Source organism: Triturus cristatus, chromosome 5_2 (genome assembly GCF_964204655.1).
Source record: "Triturus cristatus chromosome 5_2, aTriCri1.1, whole genome shotgun sequence".
NCBI classification, from domain to species: Eukaryota; Metazoa; Chordata; class Amphibia; order Caudata; family Salamandridae; genus Triturus; species Triturus cristatus.
This window is the reverse complement of record NC_140588.1, coordinates 692,528,780-692,551,732: the sequence shown is the minus strand read 5'-3', so window position 1 is coordinate 692,551,732 and position 22,953 is coordinate 692,528,780. Positions and strand designations below refer to the sequence as shown.

General features: G+C 44.0%; 1 protein-coding gene and 1 long non-coding RNA gene across 3 annotated transcripts in view; one reads left to right on the top strand and one right to left on the bottom strand.

The window, feature by feature from the left end:
• Window positions 1–22,953, bottom strand: part of TNMD (tenomodulin) — a 480,685-nt gene that overhangs the window by 174,204 nt on the left and 283,528 nt on the right. The gene's annotated exons all lie outside the window — the stretch shown is intronic.
• On the top strand, window positions 19,587–21,065 carry LOC146829134 (uncharacterized). Of its 2 annotated transcripts, XR_014962197.1 has the most exons (5): window positions 19,587–19,638; window positions 19,725–19,825; window positions 19,976–20,051; window positions 20,182–20,271; window positions 20,564–21,065. It is a non-coding gene; the product is annotated as an uncharacterized LOC146829134 (long non-coding RNA). The 2 variants fall into 2 exon arrangements; XR_014962196.1 differs by lacking the exon at window positions 20,182–20,271.

The following is a 22,953-nucleotide window of genomic DNA, read 5'->3' as shown; positions in this document are numbered from 1 at the left end:
CTCTCAAGGAGGAGCCTAGGGCACTCCCCCTGAGCTGCTTCCAACCCTCGTCCTGGTCTCCTGGTGATTATGGTGGCTAAGATCAGTTGTGACCAGCTAGAGCACATTTTTTTTTCTTTTCCTTTCTCCTCCTCACCCCACCCTGTCTCACTCAAGGGCTTCAGTGCCGTTTCGATTTTTTTCCCCTTTCTCTTTTTTTCTTCCTCCTTTCTCCTTCCTTTCCTACTCCTTGTCAGGGTTTGAGATTCACAATCTCTTTCCGCCTCCCTCAGCCTCCTTATGCTCTCCTACTGTGCTTTCTTCTTCAGTTGCTTGTCTGACCTGAGTGTCTAGATGCCTAGACACCTTATAGAGGGGTATAGAAGATTAACTGAAACACTGGAAGTCTTGTAAACAAATGCTCCAACTGCAACTCACCAATCGAATCTCTTCTCGCAGACTTGCTTGAAAGGCTGAAGGGCTGGATGGTGCATGGAGTCTCCGGTCTCCCCCTCAAACGGTTGAAAATCTGTGGTGCTAAGCGATAGGTAGCAGAATCTTTCCCTCAGCTGCCCAGAGATAAAATTTCTGTGCTCTGTAGCGAGTTTTACTCTGAAAGCGATGTTCAAGGTGCTGTCCTCGCGTTCACGCTCCTGCTCGAATGACCATTTTCTCTGAGCACTCCGAACATCACCAGCCAAGCCTGCTATCCGCTGCAACCCCTCCTGTGGAAGTGAGCTCATCCACAGAGCTGTCAGGAGCTCTCTGTGAAACCACCTCCAGTTCTGGCTCTTACATCATCATTCTGCATCCAACATGCAACTTTTCCTAATTGTGATTTCCTATTTGGAAATCGCATCAGTCTGATTTTCAAATAGGACATTTCCTAATTTTGATTGCAAATTTGTAAGAATCGCTAGCTGTGGGATGCTCTCCTATGCTCAGCTGATTTTGCGATTTTCAAATAGCGATTTCTATTAAATCGCTATTTGGACATTGCAAACAGTGACTTTCGTACATATGGCCCTATGCCACTGCATCTCACACAACTAGAAACCATAAAACTCAGCACTCGCATGGCAGGGAATAATGCCACAATTTTGTGCAGCCTGCAGAAGTCACATGCTTTGGAATGTCTGTCATCAAAAGAAGTTGTCATATGACCCCTGAACTTTAGATGGCAAGTCCCTTAGAATGCAATTCTGTGCATTTATGTTCATGCACTGTGTTACACTTTGTTGCAGGTATTGGGCTCAGTACAGTGCTTATGTTTTTTACAAATAAGTTAGGGTGACCTGATTCTCAAAACAAAAAACGGAGACAGGTCATAGACGTAGAAGTAGGACTACGGTTTGCAGTAACCGTCGGCATAAAAGTAGGACTATTTGACAGCTCCCTCCACAGACCGAGATGAAGCATTATAGATGACAAATTAGAGGTCTTTTATTGGCAGTAACCATTAATTCCATTTAAACAGACTTTGTCTCAATTCATTGGGTTGCTTGGCATCGCTCCAGGTAGTTATTGTTTATTAGACTGGACTGCTACTACATACTTTTGCAAATATACGTTCGACTTACCCTAAATATTATGTCATGCTCATTAAACTTGTCTTTCCTGTGAATTTGTTCCACCTTGCCCTCACGTCCCCCATGTGAGAAGTTGGCCTGATATATGCTGTCCACTAGTTATAGTGGGCACCCTGTATCAGTTCAAACAACTCCTTAGTGGTTATAGGTTCAAGACAATCTTTATTGAAAGCTATCCTAGTGGTAGCTATGGAGAGCAGCCTTCAAGCTTAGTCTTGAAGGAATGTAAAGCAGCTTGTTTTACCAGTCTATAATCTCTTGAGTCACTAAAGGAAAGATATCCACACCAGGTGTATATATAAAATATATGTATTTATTACTAAACACGCCCTCCTAGTCTCTTTATGAGGCTAGAGGTCAAAACACATAAGTTACACTTCAATAACCACAGTAAAATAGCACAAATACACGTCAGGCCCTAGGGGCGAGCCAAACCATATACTAAAATAGTGGTATAAGAACCATGACTTAACTAGACACAAGGCCTAGAGCCTGTCGAACCACTGGGACCCCAAGGAACCACCCAAGGTAGTAACACAGGGGACCCATGAGGGCCGTGTGCAGTGTTTGAACACAGCCGCGAGCTCCCGTTAGCTTCAATGGGGAAAGTCGCGGTTAGATTTTTGAAGATTAGGGACACTTAGAAATTAGTCAGGACCAAACCCTTTTGGAAGTTCTAGGGCTAGCACCCATGGGAGCACCGGTGTACTCGTGTTACCTCACCCAGGGAAGCCGGGTGCATAGGTGTCTTTTGGTGTCGGGTCGCGTCGTCGATTTTAATGGGAGCTGCCGAAGAACTGCTGCTGCCGTGAAGATGCAAAGTGTCTGAAGAGATCCAAGCCTGGATTGAAGATGATAAGAACCTGAATGCAGAGGGGACAGAGTCTGGGTCACTAGCCAGTGACCAGGAAGGCGATGAGCAGATGCCCACTGATGTCGGGTGATTTCAGGTGAAAGAAGTGAAGCTTGACTCTTCAGCCACGAGGACCAGGAGGTGTCAAGGACAACCAGGAACTGGATTCTAGCTGTCCTACAAAGGATGTTGAGTGCTGCAGCGTTGGTGCCCGAATTAGACACAACAAGCCTTGGCAACAGCAACCCACGCAGAAACGAGAAAGATGCTTCGGTGCAGACCAGTAAGGTCTGTGGGACTCACCACTTGGTTGGGAGTCAGGGCACGTCTGGAGCAACCAGGGAAGCCCAAGGAAATACAAAGTTACCCCCTCAGGGACCCACCAGTCAACGGACCAGGGATCGCAAAGGGACCTCAAGACAAAACACAAAATGGTGGCCCACGGGTCTCTCGGAATGACCAGGCCAACAATCGTCAGTGGATTCAGTGCTCGAGGTAGGAGCTACAAGTCTGCCCAAGCACGACTTCCAGAGACGTCGAGAAGTCAATGCACTTGCAGAAATACACGGTGACCAGGAGTTCCGGTTCCACGCTACTCACAAGAGCTGCGGATCTCAGCTTTGCTGGGGACTCGGGTCGGCCTATGAAATGTCTGGAAATCTTCTTCCTGGGCTGCAAATACTTCGGATTCTGGCGGGAACTTCGATAATGCAGACCGGCAAATTGCTTTGTTGGTGCCTGCCAAGCATGGGAGTCACTCCTTGACCCCAATGGAGATTTCTTCAGTCCTCTGGTCTTGAGCAGAGCGTCAAAGATCCAGGATTCAGCTTCAGAGTTTCGTCCAGGGTAATCTAAAGTCCTTAGGACAGGGGTCCCATACTTATACTAAGGTAGGGGGTTGGACATACTCTGGGGACCCACCTATGGGAGGGTTTGGAAAGAGGGGTGGCTACACCCATTTCCTTTGTCCAGTTTCGCGCCAGAGCAGGGGCTGGAAGCCCCTGAACCGGTTTGAGCTGGACTATGCACAGGGACACCAAATGTGCCCCCAGTGCTGGACTTCAAAGCACTCAGACAATGCTCCCACCCAGCCCCAATACACATAAGCCTGTCTGGGAGATGGTTACACCTCCCTGTGACAGGAAACCTAATGTCCAGGCCTCCCCTGCTGGAGTTTCGGTCAGCAGCAGGAGGCCAGACCTGTGTCTGTGGCTGCAGCATCCATTTTGTGATGCCAGGGCTCTATTAGGTTTCTATCGGGTATACCAGTGCTGTCATGTCTCTCCCTCTAGAATGGTGGGATCATACTCCCACACCAGTTACTGGTGTGGGGGTATGATTCCAAGGTGTTTGACATCAAACACAACATGTTTCCGTGCAGCCAGTCCAAAGTTAGCATTTACCGTTGGGTTATAATGCACTTAAGAGTATATGGTCAGGCTGCACTACAAACAGCATCAGAGAAGTGTCTCCGAACGCTGCAGAGGGGCTCTGCTCATGCAGGGGCACCCTCTCACATAAGAACCAAGCACTCTGCCTTCAGTATTGATAAGGCCTGCCATAGGAGTGACTTATAGGTTTATATGTGTGTGTATATATAGTGATATAGGTAACCTATATCACAGTAAGGGGTGCATGCACCACCCTACCCAGGCTGCAGTAGCAGACCTGTGGTGTCATTTTGGGTGGCTTTCCAGGGGTGGCATAATACATGCTTCTGCCCCAGGTAGGCCTCTGGGGGTACCTATGCCCTGGGTACATAGTATACCATATACTAGGGGCTTACAAGGACACCTCAGATCCAATCTGTAATGTACCTAAAGTACATGGAATCATTTTAAAGAGGAAGCAGCTAGACTGGCGCCCTGAATAGCAGGGTCCCAGCCAGACTAAAGTCGAAAAACAGTGAAACACCAGCAAAAAGTGGGGGTAAACATGTGAAGCAGATCCTACTCTCCTACACCCCACAAACAATTGTTTTGTCCACGAGAGAGAGTTTTACGTACCATTGAAGAGCTACCAGAGTAAGCCATTTGCTTTCGTATTACTGTTTTTTGTTGTTGAAAAGCATTTCTTATATAACTATCAGAACTGCCGGCTCCGTCAGGGATTACATTGTTTGTTTTGAGAGCTGTGATTACATGTATTTAAAAATTTAAACTTTATTGTTCATGGCCCTAACTGTTCAAAGTAATAAAGTAGAGATACATCTAGATGTAGAGAGATGTGTGACAGTAGGGCTGTTTGCTGACAGATCAATAGACAGTAAAAGAAATAGTAATTTGCATGTGATAATGGGCCTGCGTTCCGCCCAGAGGTGGTAATTAATACATTAATTAAGTCTATCTGAAATTAAATTGTGTGAAGTTGACAAACTTCCTTTCCATCAACTTCATTTTTTTTTAAACGTTGGCAAACTCAGACCCTTTTAGAAGTTAGCATTTTTTAGATCATGTAAAAAATCTTACAAAAATAAGTTCTGCACGAGAATCGAAATACATATCCTACATTTTTCACACAAAAGAGCATTTTCAAAGGAAAATATTTCCACCCTCTCTTGTTTTGCTTCGGTTTGAGACTTGGTGTGCCCACGTGTTGTTTTGCACTTAGTCCTAAGTAATATCAAGACTCCTGGCAATGCTCCATGGAAGCAGAAGAAACTGATTAACTTGAGTGACCTGCTTAAAGAACCGGCATGAGACCAATATGTGACTGCGACGTGACATTGAGGGTGACAACCTGTAACAGCAGTGAGGCCATGCATTGGTAGCGTGGAGGCTCCCCATGTATGTATGTATTGACATTTTTATATAATGCAAACCTAGCTAGGAAGCAACAGTTCTGTATATTATGTATGTATTGCTATTTATGTAGTTTATACAAGCTAGGAAGCAACAGAGCTCTGTATATTGATTGGATGAATGGGAGGCAATCTGCAAGATCATGAGCATCAAGTGAGGATTACACAAATTGAATTCATAAATTACATTTCACATTTTAGGCACAAGGAGATTAAGGGATTTGTCCAGAATCAGATGATGTGGAGTTGACCACTGAAACTGGGGTTTGAACAAAAGTCCCTGGGTTCCAAATTCAGCTCTGTCTGCTAGGCCACATCTCCTCCATCCTTTACTTCTGCTGACATGAGGCTGATATTGCCCTCCAAGCCCTTCACTACTCCCCCCTGTGTCCTCTAACTCTGCAGCACCCGGAGTTGTACTACCATTTCGGTGATCCCTGCATCCCATCCAGGGCGTCTGACCAAGAGGCTGCATCCTACCGGAAAACAGGAAACTAGAAAAAGCATTGTTTCCTAGCATCCTCACAATCTGATGCTTGTCTCACTGTCACAGAATTCTGCAGTCTGCTAAAGTTTGTCCTTTAAGCGGTGCAGGAACTCAAAGAGCTTGCACCATCCCATGTGATCGGCTGATCACAGCACTGAACACTTTTCTATTGTGCCGATGGCTGGCACGATGACGTAGGTGGCGCTGCGTTGTACAAAGAGAAGGGAAATCCCGAGAGAAAGTGTCTCTCTTCAAAGGATTTCCCTTCCTGCTACAACGCTCAACTAAGTGACGTCACACCTTAATCAGTGCAAAGAGCGCACATGCTCAACCGAAACACCAATGAAAAACCGGGACATTTCTGTGTTTAACCCGGACACTGTTTAAAAACCGGGACATTTCATTAACTTGGAGAAAAGTGTCGGGACACCGGGACGCTTCTCCAAAAACGGGGACCGTCCGAGGAAAACCGGGACGTCTGGTCACCCTGAAATAAGTGCCAAGTCCCTAGTCAGGTGGCCATTGAAGCTTGCACCACCCATTGCCTCTGGCAGCACTGCCAATGACATTACCAAACACACTCCTACAAGAGTGACAATTCAGACTATTCCAGGCCCCCACAGCTACAAGAATGACTTGGGCAGCAGGTGTTAGTCATTTCTAATGTATATTTAATTAATAAACAGCTGTTGTTGTGCTCTGTGCTCGTCTCTAAATTAGACAAACAGCACCACCATGTGGCAGACTGTCATAAATTGACAATTAAGTGCAGGTGCCAGCACCGGAAATCACCAGCTCAAATTAAGCACTGGCTCAGTGGATACTTAGAGGTCCTTTAAACTATCACACCGACCATCCTTTTTCAGATGCAGTGTGATGAATAACCCCATCGGCACTGGTACGCCGCTTGGGACGAAAACTAACGTCTGATTGGAGGGAGAAGCAAGATGCTTTATATCATTTCCTCAGTTAAAAGATATACTAACGCAAGAGCAGGGAGGTAAACATCCGGGGGAGTCATTTCCTTAAGCAACAATGTTGCGATCACTTCGCCTGCCATAACATTTAAGTAGATCATGCATTAACAAAGTGTTTAACATTGCAATTAATTATGATCCCAAAGGAAAATAAAATGCTTGTTCGTTACTTTTGGTTTGAAAATTGTCATGTACTTTTAATGCAGATGCTTCGACTCTTGGAACAGGGGAATCTGAGATAAAAGATGTTCAAATCTGTTACGACTTTGCCATGCTGTCAGACAAGAGGGTTCACCACGCATTGTGAAATTATAAGATGATGCAATTTAGAGACTGCTCATTAACTCCGTTTTGCAAAGACAAGTACATTTAAATTAATTGCCATGATTAAAAAAGTGCGAGTGCGCGACTTGCCAATTGTCTGACATGAGAAAGTGCAAGCGAACTCTTATCTCTAATTGGAAACGAGCCAATTAAACATTGTCTTGATGTTACTATTATCATTGATGTTTTAAGTCATGTTCATTAATCTGACAATTCTTTCAGTGATGTGTGTATTAGGGAATTAGGTAACAAGAACACTAGAGAGAATTCTGTAGTTGAAAAACCATTTCACCCCTAGCCCGTCCCTAGATGGAGGAAGGAGTCTGACTTTGAGCCTGTTAAAGGGTGAACACGCACCCACCTGCACAGTGACAGCCATACATGCTTCTTATGTTTTTAGTAGATCGTCACAGGTGAAATTTGCATATGTTTCCTGCTAGTAAGGTGCGGGGTAACTCAAGAATATCTGCTGTGGCATATGAAGACCTTTGAAATGATTATTATTATTGTTGATAGAATTTATTAGCCACACATACACTAAAGAATCTTAGTGCTAGGAGCAAGAAAAAGTGTGAAAGATGAGAAAATAAGAAAACAAGCCCGCCCAACCAAGGACTGAATCCTACGAATGAACAAAAAGGTGAGATTTCGCTGCATTCACTACAAGTTTGAGAAGTTGGAAATGACACAATGCCATTGTGAGAGCTCATTCCCAAGCTTAGGCCCCATCACCAGGAATGCTTAACTACCGGATTGCAAATGTTTGACCTAGGGTATTTCTAAGATGAGGGAGGCGCTATGGCCTTATAGCCCGCTGCCAAGGGCCATACTGGTTGTTAAAGGCCCTGAAACTGTGGCTTGAGCCTATCACAAGGGAGAGGGCTCTTAACAGCCAGTGTAGGACCCAAGGCAGAAGGGCTATAAGGCTATTAGAATCTTTTTCCCACTGAGAGGAGAATGTTTTAATTTAAAAACAAAGAAACAATAAGACAATCATTGGAATGTTGGAGCAGAAGGCTTATACTAGCCATTATTTGCCCAGAGGCATTTCATTATCTTCAATATGGCTCCCAGCATTCCAGTGCTCTCATATAGCCATATAGCTCGCCATAAAGGGCTATACTGGCCATTGAAGGCCCATTCCAGTGCTAAAGGCCCTAGTCAAAAGCGAGGGTCTATAACAAGGGAGCAGGTTATTACTGGCCGGTATAGCCCAGCTCTGGTGGTCTATAAGGCTAATAGAAGATTTTGCCACTAGAGGGCAGAATGTTCTAACAAATAAAAGAAAGGCCTCGGTGACCCCGAGGGGATTTAGATCCTCTCTGGCTCCATGAGGCCTTTGTTCACAGCAACACCTGTGAAAGACAAACAGTGGAATGTTGGAGCTCCAGGCTTCTACCAGCCATTAGAAGCCTGGAGCACTCTATTGTCTTCAATGGAGCTCCCCACATTCCAATGTTCTAATAAACCAAATAGATTGAATGGGTCTACAGGGAATCACAAGGCTAGTCAGAATGCTCCATTTGTCGATTCGATTAAATTCAAAACTTTATTTCACCACTAACAACATAATCTTTAAAATAAAAATTGTTAAGATGCAATAAATCATCAAACAATATTAAACATTAAAATATACATCCAAGGCTCAGCATCACACAGAAACAACTGTGCTAAAATTAATCAGCAATACTTTTCCTAGCACCTATTGCTTTCCAGATATAAGACTCAACACTGCAGAGGACTGCATAGTGCACAAAAAAAGGCATTGCTAAATTGTGGTCCCTGATATTGTGTGCAATACAAATTGGGTTTAAAAAGTACTTTTGTACGTCCAAATAGAATTGGAAAAAAAGCATAAAGTGCTGGGTGCTCTGTTTTAAGATTCCATCACTTGGGCATTGAACAGACACTCGTTGCCATTGGTTATTGATCGGGAAAGTGACAAGGTGATGTAAAATGCCTATCCAAAAAATCAAGAGAAGAGAGGAAGAAGCAGTGATTCATTCTGCTTCCATGCTTAGTAGTTTATAATCAAAAGAGAATGAACCACGTATCTTGAAAAAGCCAGGGTCTATAAGTGTTGTACAAAGGCCCTCATACACTCTAACCCATGAGCAGCGGTATATCTTGGTTCACCGCTTGAGAAGGTTAGGTGATTGGTTTTATCATTGGGTCCTTTTCTGCCTGAGTTTTCTGTTCTCCAGGCAGTCAACCTTCCTCCACCTGGAGGGAGACTATCTGGTTATTTGACTATTGATTTCAGTAGTGTTAGCGGGAAAACATTATAAATTAAAAATACCTCCTATCCTGTACTCTTGTTTTATTCGTCAGGATGGAGTAAGATGAAAAACAGTGTGTGGTGCTCTGGTGGATGTGTGAATGGTCCACCGCACCTATATAATGATGATTTCAGTGGTCGACATGTTTCAGGCCATAGGTGTCTCTAAAGATAGGTGGACTTTCATCAGGACATAAGTCATAGCAATAAGAACTCTAGACGGCTCCTGACAACCACAGGATTCAAAAAGCATAATCTAACATTAAACAGTCCTGTATGATTGCTGTAGTAATTTCTGTCATGGGTTTGGCCCATATTGAACGTCACAGTGAAACTGGTTTAAGTAACAATATGTCTTCCACATGAGTTAACCCCACTTCCTTATGAATAAAGGAAGACAACAATGAAGGGGAAGTACACAAAAGGCACCTTTAAAAGGCATTTTCCCCAGCCTGCAAAGGGTTACTAGACGTGTGACCCCAGACACCCCCACCATAAGTAGAGGGTGCTAGTGCTCTCACTTTGTAGATGGCAATCATATCTGTGATAGAGTGGCAGCCAAGTATAGAAGAGAACCTAAGCACACTCTCTCACAAACTATTCATCTTGAGACGGGATCTCTGTATGTGTTGGACCCAGGAGCCTAAACTAGAAAAGAGAATGCCCAGATAACAGAAAGAATTCACCTTTGCAATGGGTGTACCCTCCATGATAAAGGACCTAACCTTCTGTGGAGTTTTCCCACAAGACAGCAAAAATGTCTTGGATTTGTTGATCATTCATTTTATTGGATGCCATGAATCCCACAAAGGTGTCCATTAATCACTGCAGCCGGACAGGGGTCCTAGACAGTAGGACTGTGCCGTCTGCATACAGGAAGATGGGAACGGGCGGCCAGCAAGGGTTGGTGCACCAGTCTGCAAGGACCGAAGAGTATATTTTACACCACTTACAAAAAGTGAAAATAAAAATGGGGCCAACACACACCCCTGTCTCATGCCCCACCTAATCCTAAAAGATGGGAATCATTCCCCGTTGGAACTGTATCGTACTATCGCTGTGAGATTCTCATACAACCGAGAAAAAAGACAAACAATATTTTCAGGAGCCCCATGTGAAACCGGGGTATGCCACAGAATTGAGTGGTCCACTGGATCAAAAGCACTGCTAAGGTCGAGAAGGTCAAGATTTACACATTGTTCCACCGACCGAAGTCCCTTCCTGAATCCATACTGGACCTCCGACAGAATGGAAATATTGTTTGCCCAGTCCTCCAGTCTCCGCAAGACTGCCCTACACAGGAGTATTGCAGATGAATTCTGGAGGGAAATGAGGTGGCAGCCCTTTGGGTCAGACCTGTCCCCCTTCTCAAAGATGGGGACAATAATGGAATTAACCCATGTAGAGGGTACTGAATCCATGCTGCTGCTTTAAAAACTCTATTCAAAATTGGGCAGCATAGGTCAACCATACCAATAAAAGCATCAACTGGGACCCCGTCGGGTCTTGGGGCTCTACCTTTGGTGCAACCTTTCAAGCATCAAGGTCCTCGTCCAGGCTGAAGTCCAAGGGCATGCAACTCTTGAGAATAGGGCTCATTTCTACTTCTTCTAGAGTCAAAAGACTGAGCCTTGACATGGTATTGAACAAAAGATCAATGATCCTTGCAAAGTGATCTACCCAAGCTTGTAAGGAAACGTGCGATTCTAATTCAGGAATAGAATCACATTTCAAAAACAGGGCGTTTACGGTATTCCAGAACAACAAAGTGTCATCGGAAGTCTCGGACGCCTGGAGCAGATTTAACCAGGCCTTTTGCCTTAACTCCTTTTTCCTAGAGGCTAACACCTTGTTGTAATATTTCCTTAGAGGCTTAATGACAGATTAATGGCTTGGAACGCGGTGGAGGGCAGCCCTCAACTGTTTGGAGACCTGTGTATATGTGTGATTGAACCAATCATGTCTAGCACACAACCCTATCCTGGCAGGGCATGACAAGGGGGATTTAAGGGCCCCGGCGATTGACTCAAAAGCGCAAATCAACCCTTCATTGTCCACGTCAGGGGCTAAGCAGAGATCAAACTCATTTGCCTTCAGGGTTAGCAACCACCACAGTTCATATGTAGGGTCAACCACTGACCATCTAATGCGTACACCATTCCACCTTACTGGGACAATACTCAATATGTTGTTAGCTGCTATAGGGCTAACAGCATGAAGAGTGACAAAAAAACTCCATCGGGGTTTTGATCACTTACCACATTACATTTGACCCTGGTATTGGAGACTAAATGATTGACGAAGGAGCTAAATAAAAAAATATCTATTCTATAGTGTGCCCCTCTCCCCACAAACGTATGGATCTGTGTCTTACACATGGCATTGTGCTCTTCCAGCAGCAGAAGATCATGTTTGTGGATCAAATATTTAAAGACCTACTATACGTACTTATGTAAGAGTTGAGGGGGTACCAACCCCCTCCCAGTTTGTAAGGTCACACACCCGTCTATCTGGATGGCTACAGCTTTGGATGTTGTAATTGCCTGCCCATACAAATGAACAGGTAAAGTTTGAAAGTGATAGGAAGCATCCACGTCAACTTCCAGGGCGTTAACAACATTACAGCGAGAGGAATAGATTGCATTATTATAGTAATTAATTAAGATCAAATCCACCCCCCCACCGAAAGATAATAACAGAAATTGGTAGTAAGGGGAGGAGGTGACAGATCTTCAAATGATGACAGGCAACAAGTTCAAAATTAAGATCTGTAAACCACCTTTAGCGCAACCTGCATGTGACGGTATTCCTGCTGTAAATAGAGAAGAAAAACCTTCAACATGCAGAGGGTCCACCCGCTAAGTTTCCTGGATGCTGATTATGTGGGTAGTAGAGATTATAACTAGCCAGTCTGGGGAAGTTAGCTTATTCTGAAGCCCAGAGATCTTCCATGAGACAAGGCCACATGACTTACTGCAACAGATTTGACTAAAGGGGCGGCTGGGCCAGACTGATTCAAACTCCTTGTCAAAGTCCCATTGCCAGGTAACAGGGGAGTACTTAAGGCTGGAGCACTGAAAACTGCTAGAGGCATGTTTGCATGGCAGGGAGATGAACTAATGGGGCCTGGAAAAACATTAGAGCCAGAGATATAGGGTGTAACCACCCCATCTAAAGGTCACTCTACTACCTGCAAATCTTCCAAAGCATTATACCTATTTGAAAGTGTGAGGGAAAAGGATGGTTACCCGCAGTAGGGGGGACAGATGGTCGAAAATTGGAACCAACAGGCACATGGGATAGGTGTCAGTAGAAAAAACCTTAATGGGGAGAGCAGAACATTAGCTCTGTGGGAGAGATCAAATGATGCATAATGCAGAAGTTCCCCAGCAAACCTGGAATGCTTAAAGTTGATGATGACACAATACCCAACAAGGGATTTTCCAGATGGGCCAATCCAGCCACCCAACGTGTCATCAATATTTGACTTGCACCACAAATTGGAAAAATAGACTTGGACTGCAGCCACTGCAAAACTTAAGCCCCGAGTCAAAAGTGTCACATTGGCCATTATTACTACATATTGGCAGCAAGCTGGAGTAAGGTAATCACATCCATACTGAGATGTCCAGCCCCTCTACTAAGCAGCCTTCTGTCCCCCCTGCCCAGAGGCAGACTTTCAGTGGAGGTTACCACCGGAGGTTGATTGATACAGGGGCCAGCCAAGTTGGTAGCTATAGCTAATTGTAGATGTTGCTTACCCCTCGCAGGATTAGAAGACCTACCCATAATTGGGACTCCCCTCAAGATGTTAAGACCTTGTCTTGTGAACAAAGTTGTGATTGGTTACATTGCAGAGCTCGAAGGGTGTCTGCCATCTGTCTATCACAAGGGGGACGCTGCGGTATCAAGGGGTTGACATAGGGTGTGTTGGCAGCCTTTCAACCACCTGCAAGTGTGTAGTAGGTTGAGTAACAATAGAGGTATCACACCTAGCCTTATCACTTGTCAAAAGTTCCTTATTCATTTTTAGCCTTGAACATATAGGTGCAAGCAAACTTTCTAATGTGCCCCTCTCATGTCCAAGAAAGTTTCTGGAAGGAACAGGGCCGGACTGGGAACCAAAACCGGCCTTGGCAAAGTGCTCGGCCACCCCCTCCCCCCCCCCCATCCTCCCCTGGAGCTCTTTGCCAGGCCCGGTTTTCGGCCGATTTTGTTACATGGCCGATTTTGCACACCGGGGGATTGCCGGGTGCCCACTACGGCCAGTCCGGCCCTGGAAAGGAATCTAAAACCACAGACCTAGACAATGTACAATCAGTTATATGACTGTATCGAGGAACTATGGGTGGTTCGGGCTTCATTAACCCCTGGCGTCTTTTCCGCTTAGTTGGGGTGTGGGGTGTTATTATGTGGTGAAGTAGTGTCCGTAGTAGGAATTGGTGAAGGATCCACAGAAAAGGCATCTTTTGTGGAAGATGGCACTGACATCAACCCTACACCTGGGTCCTGAACAATGTTGCACAGGCCCTCTGGTTCCCCAGGGGTAGTGGGACCAAACCCGACTCCTTCTGCCAGAGTGCCAGAGAGGTAATGGTCCACGTGCTCTATTTGCTAAGTTAATGCTTCCATAGAACTTTTAATGTAGCCATCTAAAGAAGAGGAAGAGCAGCTTGACTTTGCAGGTACAGGAGTTTTACAGTTCCCCATCACAGTCAAAGTACAATAGTCAACTACAGACCTTAGCAGAACTTTAGAAAAGAACAAAAATTTAGCAACTTGCTAGTCCAAAAAGAATCCATGTAGACAAGCTGCAAACTCAGTAGATGCTAATATGCCGACATGCAAGAGGTTAATGATGGGGGACGAGGTCCCTCCTCAGCTAGTGTGCAAACATGCAAATAAGTTGATGCAGACAAGGAGGAGGCTTAAAGGCAACTGATGTGAAACACGCACACAGTCAGTGCTGGGGGACGAGGTCCCACCCCAGCGAGTGTGCAATTATGCAAGAAAATTCGAAGAGGGAGAGAAACAGGCTTAGTATTAGCTAATATGAGAAGCGCAAATAACCAGATGGTCAATGCTGGGCGATGAAGTCCCACCCCAGCTAGTGTGCAAACAGGCAAAGAAATCAAAGCAGGCGAAAGCAGGCTTGGTGGCAGCTAATATACCTGCAGACAAAACTCAATGCAGACAGAAATAAGGTTATCAGAACAGCCTCACAAATAAATGGTTACAGTACCTCGATCTTAACAGGAAAGCCAGGCAGCACCCAAGACACAAGGCCAAGGGAGGTGGCTCTGCCCTGTCTCTCACTGGTACTGACAGGTGCAGGGCAGGCCTGCCCTTGGCCAGGGTGCAGCCCGCATCGTGGGAGGTAGTAGAGCGCTTTTCAAGCGCACAACGCAGGAGAATATCAGCAAGAGCCCATCCTCTCCCACGGCATGGAATGATGGTACTTTGAGTCCCTCGTGCCGCAGCCCAGCAGAGTCCTGTCATGTCTTCCTTTGTGAAACAGAGTGCTTTGAGTTAAATCCCATGTCTTACTGGTGGCCATTTTAGGTTCTGTTACTTCTGCAAGGTTCGACTGAACTTCATAAGACCTTTCGGCAATCTCACGTTCATATTTTGAAGCATCTGGAGCTTCATGATAGATGGCTCTTCTGGAAGGCCTAGATACAGAGCATTGCAATAGTTCAAATGGGGCAGGACACAGGTTCTCATCAGCAAAACCTTCCATAGTCCCACATGGGCCAATCGTTCTCAGCAGCTTTAGTTGGGTGAAAACCCGTTGATCCTTTGGATTTGTGGTAGAAAATCAATTTTTGGTCAACCAGGATACCCGGGTTACAATGTGCCTTATGGAAGAAAGTACAAAATAAATAAAAAAAGTTTGTCCGCTTCAATCTCAGTCTGAATTACTCTTGTAAAATTATTTACTGTACTAGAATGTAATTATACTGAGAACACTGTTGCTGTCCGTTGATGTCCAGCTGTCTATCTTGCCTTCTAAAACACTGACCTCTGCGGCCCAGCCACAATGGCTGAAGCAGCTGTCCCTCATGCTGGCATACCTACACTTGGCACTCCTGTTCATACCTGGCCAAGCAGCCGGATAGCCATTTTTCCAGAACACTATTGGACTGACTAGGAAGCCTCACTAACCTCCTTCACCACCTCTTGTCCTCTTCTCCCACTTCTGAAACCCAATAGCCATAAACAGGGCACAATGATTTTGCGATTCTCTAAACTTGCGACCATAAAAGTCTTTCGTACATCTTTCCCTATATTTCATATCTTTGATTCTTAGGGCCAGATTTATGTTTGACTTGCGCCTCATTTATGCCGCCGTTGCGTCACTTTTGTGACGCAGCAGCGGCGCAAATCCTGCGCCATGGTGTGGGGTATTTACAACGTGACGCATCTGGGAGATGGGTCACGTTGTAAAGCCCTGCGCCACATGTAGGCGTTCCAGGGCAGGTGGGGGCGTTCCGGCGCAGGAACGCCTCCTAAAAGTGGCTGAGTGAAATCTACAAGATTTCACTCAGTCACTTTTGAGCCCATGCTGCGTCAAAACCCTGCGCCTGCTTGAAGCAGGCGTAAGGATTGACGCAGCATTGTGCAGATAGGGCCCCCCAGAGCATTGCTGGAGCTGCGTCGCGCTTGCGACCCAACTCCAGCAATGCGTCACTTTTACGGCACAGATGCGTGAAGCATCTGTGCCGTTTTTGCCCCATGGTGCGCCGCATTATAAATGCGGCGCATCCATGATGGCGGAGCTGGGGCGCAAAATAACTGGCGCATCCCTGCTGATATGCAGGGATGCGTCAGTTATTATAAATATGCCCCCTAGTATCTATGGCTCAACTCATAACTAAGGGGCAGATTTATGTTTCCTGGCGCATCCCTGCAAATCAGCAAGGATGCGCCAGGAATGATGCGTCACGCAAGTTTACCCTTGCGCCACACATGATGCGCCGCATTTACAATGCGGCGCATCATGGCACAGGAATAAACAGATGCGTGACGCATCCGATGGCGTAAGGTTGGCGCAGTGCTTCAGTTGCGTCGCAAGTGCGACGCAACTCCAGCACTGTTCCAACCTACCCTATCCCTAACATGGTGCATCAAACCTTACGCCTGCTTCAAGCAGGCGCAGGGTTTTGGCGCATCAGCGTTGGGAAAGTGACTCAGTCAAATCTTATAGATTTGACTGAGTCACTTTTCAGGGGCGTTCCTGCGACGGACCGCCCCCCCCCTCTGTCGACACGCCCACGTGAAACCTGACGCAGGTTTTACATGGCGCAGGGCTTTACATCGTGACGCATCTCCATAGATGCGTCACGATGTAAATATGGCGCAACGTGGCGCAGGGTTTACACCGCCGCTGCGTCACAAAAGTGACGCAACGGCGGCGTAAAAGTGGCGCATCTCCAATATAGATCTGCCCCTAAGATTCTAGGAAGAGGACTGCTGATGCCAAAGAATAAAGTCGTGGTTTCAGAGTAGGCATTCACATTTTGATTCTACGTGCTCAAAAACTGAATATTTATGTGTGTTCATTTAAATCCGATTGAAAATAATTTTCTATATCCAGCATGCTAATTGATCAAACTATTGCATGAAAATAGGGCTCATCTGGATTATTTTATGTCGCTATAACATAAACACATTATATAATTTCAAGCTCGGTAAGCAGAATGCATATTTGAAGAGTTGCGGTCATACCCACAATAAAAACGTACATCTTTAGAAAGCTTCTGAATTAACCCGATTGTGTAACATATTCCCTCCTGGGGCCTCCTTGAGGTTTGGAATTAGCACATTTGGCAGCAAACACTCACATATTCCATCTTGTCCAAAATGTATCAGAATTCCAACTAAATGAGCACATTGGAACTTAATATACAGAAAGCACACCACCTTTCACTTGCCAAAAATGCAATTGTACACTCTGTGTGGTAGACAGTAGACACTGGAGCACCGCGTCCGGTCTGCGCAGTCACTAAGTGCCCACGATTCTAGAATGTAACATACACCACATTGATGCATTTAGCAGACATTCATGTGACCACTGAAGCTGGCCTCTGCTACTGTCACATCATAGAGTTTGCCAATGGAATGCAGTCTGACAACCCGCTGAGTCTGTCACCCCAGCAGCAATTTGCTGAAGCTCGCTTACCAATGGCAGCAAGAGAAAAGCATTGCTCGGTTTAGTTGGTATCCTGGCCTTGGCCCAATCGCTTTCAAGATCTTCCCTTGGAAATATTTTATTTTTATTTTGTCACCAGAATTTCATTTTGTTGAACCTCACAGTCTTGAAGAAATAAAGAAGGTTAATCACGTCAAGCTTTATTTTTTTGCCTCTTAATATAGGGCAACTTATAGATGTGGCTACTGATTCTATGAATAATGCAAATAAAAGTGGAGCTATGTAATGGCACCGCTAGAGAAGGTGTTAATAAACAACAGAGGGCCCCTGAACAAAAAATATAGGGGGGTAGGGGAGCAGGGAAATTCACCAAACAAAAACAACAGACCTACCCCTCTTAAGTCAAAAGTAGGTAATATATCCAAGAATAATAATGCACATTATTGTCCCACAGAGTATATTAAAAGGATTTATTTTATCAAAAGAAACAATATATAGGAAAAGTGATATATAAATATGTTCAATTTCAAAAATTCCTAGGTATAAATATCACAGAAACAGCCCCAATAGAACAAGGTATAACATAGAAACTTTGAGATCCACGCGGACGAACTACGTAACAAACTGATCAATCGAGGATATCCTCACAGGCTTGTGAGAGATGCCTATAAGAGGGCGAAATATTACAATAGGGAGGCCCTTCTCTCAGAGAAACACACCAATGAGAGTAATAAACTTGTCTGTGTAACAAGACACTCCACCTTTAACAACAAACTTCGTCAAGCCATATGTTCTCAATGGCACATACTAAATTCTGGACAATTGTCCAATCCCCTACCCAAACCTGTTTTTGCGTTCCGCAGAAATAGAAATTTACGTAATATTCTGGTAAGGAGCAGAATGGAGGACTTCAAACACTTTAGTCAGAAATCCATAACTGGTGCTTCACTTGTCAAAGGTAACCACAAATGTGGTAATTGCCATGCCTGCAGCTCAGCTATTGTGTCAACTGAATTATTGTGGAATAAGAAAAAAATTGAACTTAAAGAAATGACTAACTGTAGATCGGCCAACGTTATCTACCTAATCCTCTGCCCTTGTAATAAAGGTTATGTAGGGGAAACAGGCAGAGAATTCAGAATTCGCCTGAGCGAACATAAATCAGCATTCAAAAATAAACGAAGAGGGGCTCCTCTCGTTGAACATTGGCAGGAGAAACAACATCTTGACATGAATCTTAGATGGATTATCTTGGAGAAAGTGCACAACCCCAAAGATAATAACATCAATGGTCTAAGGGGTAAAGGTTTTCTGGATATACACCCTCCAGACTGCCACTACAGGATTAAATGAACACTGTCCATGGCAAAATGCTCTTTTATAATGACCTAGCCTCTTTATGCCTGGTTTTTCTTCATCTCTTCAAGAACTTATGGCCTGACCCACTCGATATATATATATCCATCTCCTCTTGAGTGTTCTGGATACTTATCTGACAGTGTTTCCTTTGAAATTCTGTTTCTTCTGAATTTTTGTTACTCTTGTGATTCCATTTTTCATTTATCTTACTGATATTGTATTTCTGATTTTTTCTATTTTTCATCTTTGAATATATACTTTTATGTATAACTAATACACTTTACCCTCCTCTCAAGTGATTTCACTTTATGGATTGAACTATCCGTTCGTTTCCTACATCATAGGAGCCTTCAGTCCATAGATATTCTCTTCTTCTAATATACGTGGTAGTATTCTGTTATTTATATTCCTGCACATTGCTTGGAGTTCGTTTGGGGATTCACTTGACTCCATGATTTCTTCCACTCAGGGTCTGCTTTCTATTTCTATTCCCATCCGCACTGTAGTCAGTTTCGTTTAATAGGTTTGTTCTCCTATTCTATTAAGATTCCGGTATTTCAACCGATAACACATTTCCACACCGCTTAGGATTGCCTTCCACTTCTGTATACCTTCTGTGTTCGAAACTATTTTGAGGATCATTTTTATTTTTATTTTTACTTCCATCATGGCGACGTTCGGATATACTTACTAGCTTTCCGAGGTTACGTGACTAGACGTACACCAGGTGTGTTTCATTGAGCACTATATTTATACACGTACCGTCTCTTAGCGTCCTCATGGTTTCCCGGACGGACGGTTTACGGAGCTAAGCGTGGGATCCCTGTAAGGACATCTAAGGTATTTCCATTACGTAACCTAGGATATTCAAGAAATCATCGATTTTAACGTTAAGCACGTTAATCTTAAATCGCGCTTATGTTTAGTTTTTAGAGAGTGCAACATTTGAAAAATTACGACCCTCTATGGCCATGAGTTAAATTTGAATCTTGCTCAATCGTGAAGCACGAATTAGACTTGTGAAGCAGTAAGTAACATTTACAAAAAACATTTTTTAGAGACATGTTACTAATGTACATCTCTTTTGAGGTTTGCGTTTGATGGCTTTAAGTCTGAGAGTGACGGTACTTTACCTAGAAAGCACCGTATGTGTAAATATGCCCTTTTTGTTTTCCAGGATATCTCAGTGCCTTTACGTTTGGGCACTTCCTCTAGAATTTCATTTCTAGATATTTATGACTCACACATTTTAAGTAAGTTTGCTTTTCTAAAACAGTTACATATACATACTGTCTAGAATGATCCTCATATATATATATATATATATATATATATACACACTGTTTATATTCACACGTCTCCGAACTATGTTTTTTTCTTTAGTGGGCCATATTTTCCCTACAATTTTTTTTGATTCATGCTATTCGATCTACCAGCTTCACCGTTGGCTCATTTAGACCAGTGACCCCTGAAGTAGGTATAAACTTGGGACTGACTATACCACGCATTTCCATTACTTTTCACCATGCTTTAACTCTAGAATATACCGCTCTCATGTCTGCACTCTATACATACATACTCCTTTCTTCTTCCCTGGGGTGTGTCTGTCTACTTACCACCTTTGGTTTATATACTTTAGCTCGCCATATGATTGGTCATCTGTTCTGATTTCACCTCACGGGTGCTCCATCTGGTTTCTCTAGCTCCTAGATACATTTTATTATGCTCATTTATATTTATGTTTGTTCTCCATTATTGTCCACAGATTGTATAACAGTCAGATGTTGTGTGACTAAGAAGCCCCTTGAACATATTGCATGTGTATATCCATATACAGATAGGAAAAGGAAAATATATTTTTTTTTGTTTGGACGTTTGATTACTGGATGACTTATCTTTCTTGCGCCCTGACAAAGGAACTGCTGGAGACTCTGTCCATTCAAGAAACGCGCGTCGGCGCTTTTTGTCAGTTATTTTCAGTTTTTTATGTCTGAAAATATGTCGCTTTATCTATTTTTAGTTTCTGTGTAAACAGATATGTATCTATTTCTGTTTTCTCTTCTTCCTTTCCTTTAAGTATTGTTGGTCTATTTGTCATGTGTTTGTATTTGCATTCATTTTTACTTATGACGTTTCTATGTTATACCTTGTTCTATTGGGGCTGTTTCTGTGATATTTATACCTAGGAATTGTTGAAATTGAACATATTTATATATCACTTTTTCTCTTTATTGTTTCTTTTGATAAAATAAATCCTTTTAATATACTCTGTGGGACAATAATGTGCATTATTATTCTTGGATATATTACCTACTTTTGACTTAGGTGGGGTAGGTCTGTTGTTTTTGTTTACCGCTAGAGAAGGGCCATGTGCGCTGATGGCCCACCTATAGCTGCCCTACCCCCCCTAACCCAACCCCAGCTGTCACAGCACACAGCTGGCACACTGCTTCTTAGACTGGGAAGAGCCATGTTGTTGCTTTTTACAAGTCACGGTTTACTTATCCTGGCATTCCCTTAGAGTATTTGGTTTTTCTAGGATGTGTGTTTCCATAGCTGTTTTCATGCAACTTATTGCTCATCTTAAGTGTCTATTGTGAAAAGAGTCACCTCTGTGTATCTATTTGAGTTCAGGTTGTGGGCGTGTATTTATAATGGGCCACAATTACACCTAACACATCTGACCATTGCTCTGTGCACTCTGCAGAGAGGCCAAGGAATGTATGAGCATATATTCTGAACTCCTACATGACCCACTAACGGGAACTGTGAGAAATTCGCACTGCCTGTGGCCTGAAATCCAAATCTCTCAATTGAGATTATATGTGAAAGTGCGTGAAGCGAGTACACAGCTGTTGAAATATTTACAGTGCGAAATGCAGTGCTTACAAGTGAGTGGATGCATTATGTGAGTGTGGGAGTGATTCAGAGATAAAAGGAAGTAAGCATAGGAGAGAATGAAAAGAGGGTCCTGAAGAGGAAAGACATTTTATTAAACATCCAGGGGATGAAGGGTTTCAGAAATATATGGATAAAACCAGCATAAATATCTAACTGAGAGACTGCAGATGAAAGTGCTTAAAATGTTGAAATGACTTTGTATGAATGTATATATATATATATTAACGGTACTTTTTTTTAGTTTCATGGCTGTACTCTTTAAGAGTGTATGTGTTTTCCTTCTCCCGCTGTTGATAGTATGGCTAGGTGTCCCCCGCTGTTGGTGCCCACCTCATCCCCTTCCCACCCTTCTTGTGCTGGTAATTGTGCCTGCCGTCGGCTCCCGTGGTCCAGTGCCACACTCGTTGTTTCCCCTGTTCACTGATCCTGGTCGCTGCTTTTCCCAACTCTGGGCCCGCGCTTGTTTTATGAAAACTCTGCCAGGGTGGGCCATGGTCCGTGGGGGGGGGACATTTATTTTTGAGGGTAGGGTGTGTTCATAGTCCCTCTCAACACCATACCCGGAACATTTTGGGCCCTAGGAACCCCTTGCCTGGCCTGGTACATGACTCGGCGGGGAAAAAGGCACACAGCGGCAATCAAAAGGCAGATTACAGTTTTGAGGACCCAATCCCCCAGGGCACCGCTCCCCGAGACAACAATCTTCACCCGCCAAAAAGAACAAACAATCACCTCTCAGAAGAAAAGATAAACCCTCTGCTAATATACTATCAGGGAGCACAGAAAAAAATCTTACTTGACATTCCGATCATCAAGACATCCTACTTCAAAAACCAGATACACAACCCACTACAAGTTAATCACAACAACTTGATCTTGATTGCAACAAACACACTATCCACCACAGTAACCAACAAAACAGTAACAAACCTGAAATGCTTGCTTCACAATTGCACATCAGCTGCAAAATACGTAATGGATGTAGCAGATGTGACCTTAGCACATGATCTGGACATGATCTTCCTAACTGAATCCTGTCTCAAACCATTGGCAGCCCCAACACTGGGCCTTCTCATCCCACCAGACTTCACCATCCTATGTCTAGACCGCACATTGGCACAGAGGGGAGGTCTTGCCTTAATTTGTAGGAACTCTTTAACCGTAAACTCACTCCCACTAAAAGATGAATAATCGTTTGAACTTTTGGGAGCTGAAATTAAGTCTGAAAAGAAACTGTTAGCAAAAACTCTCCTT